This window comes from Arachis ipaensis, chromosome B9 (assembly GCF_059453495.1).
Source record: "Arachis ipaensis isolate K30076 ecotype BB chromosome B9, ASM5945349v1, whole genome shotgun sequence".
NCBI classification, from domain to species: Eukaryota; Viridiplantae; Streptophyta; class Magnoliopsida; order Fabales; family Fabaceae; genus Arachis; species Arachis ipaensis.
Genome location: NC_142444.1, coordinates 35,279,266 through 35,280,902, shown reverse-complemented (window position 1 = coordinate 35,280,902; position 1,637 = coordinate 35,279,266). Strand labels below are relative to the sequence as shown.

Genomic DNA, 1,637 nt, shown 5'->3' with positions numbered 1-1,637 from the left:
TGCTTCCTCTCCATGGTTAAAGAAGGAGATCCTTAAGTTTTAAATACAAGGTTGTCCTCATTCAGTTGAAGGACCAATTCTCCTCTGTCCACATCAATCACAGCTCTTGCTGTGGCTAGGAAGGGTCTTCCAAGGATGATGGATTCATCCTCTTCCTTCCCAGTGTCTAGGATTATGAAATCAGCAGGGATGTAAGGGCCTTCAACCTTTACTAACACGTCCTCTACTTGTCCATAAGCCTATTTTCTTGAGTTGTCTACCATCTCTAATGAGATTCTGGCAGCTTGCACCTCAAAGATCCCAAGTTTCTCCATTACAGAAAGTGGTATTAAGTTTATTCCTGACCCCAGGTCACACAGAGCCTTCTCAAAGGTCATGGTGCCTATTTTGCAGGGAATTAGGAATTTGCCAGGATTCTATTTCTTTTGAGGTAATTTCTGCCTATCCAATGCATTCAGTTCATTGGTGAGCAAGGGAGGTTCGTCTTCCTAAGTCTCATTACCAAATAATTTGGCATTCAGCTTCATGATTGCACCAAGGTACTTAGAAACTTGCTCTTCAGTAATGTCTTCATCCTCTTCAGAGGAAGAATACTCATCAGAGCTCATGAAGGGCAGAAGGAGGTTCAATGGAATCTCTATGGTCTCTAGATGAGCCTCAGATTCCTTTGGTTCCTTAAAGGGATACTCCTTATTGGTCACTGAACGTCCCAGGAGGTCTTCCTCACTAGGATTCACGTCCTCCTCTTCCTCTTTAGGTTCGGCCACACCATGTAAGGCTATGGCCTTGCACTCTCTTTTTGAATTTTCTTCTGTATTGCTTGGGAGAGTACTTGGAGGGATTTCAGTGACTCTCTTACTCAGCTGGCCCACTTGTGCCTACAAATTTCTAATGGAGGACCTTGTTTCATTCATGAAACTTACAATGGCCTTAGATAGATCAGAGACTATATTTGTTAAGCTAGATGGATTCTGCTCAGAATTATCTGTCTGTTGCTGAGTGGATGATGGAAAAGGCTTGCTATTGCTAAACCTGTTTCTTCCACCATTATTAAAGCCTTGTTGAAGCTTTGGTTGATCCTTCCATGAGAAATTTGGATGATTTCTCCATGAGGGATTATAGGTGTTTCCATAGGGTTCACCCATGTAATTCACCTCTACTATTGCAGGGTTCTCAAGATCATAGGCTTCTTCTATAGAAGATGCCTCTATAGTACTGTTGGATGATTCCTTCAATCCATTCAGACTCTGAGAAATTATATTGACTTGCTGAGTCAATATTTTGTTCTGAGCCAATATGGCATTCAGAGTATCAATTTCAAGAACTCCTTTCCTCTAAGGCGTCCCATTACTCACAGGATTCCTTTCAGAAGTGTACATGAACTGGTTATTTGCAACCATGTCAATGAGTTCCTGAGCTTCTGCAGGCGTTTTCTTTAGGTGAATGGATCCACCTGCAGAATGGTCCAATGACATCTTTGATAATTCAGACAGACCATCATAGAATATATCTAGGATGGTCCATTCTGAAAGCATGTCAGAAGGACACTTTTTGGTCAGTTCCTTGTATCGCTCCCAAGCTTCATAGAGGGATTCACCTTCCTTTTGTCTGAAGGTTTGAACATCCACTCTAAGCTT

General features: G+C 42.0%; 1 non-coding gene across 1 annotated transcript; it reads left to right on the top strand.

The window, feature by feature from the left end:
• Window positions 1-1,529: 1,529 nt before the first annotated feature.
• On the top strand, window positions 1,530-1,637 carry LOC148544276 (small nucleolar RNA R71). Its single transcript, XR_015901601.1, has one exon. It is a non-coding gene; the product is annotated as a small nucleolar RNA R71 (small nucleolar RNA).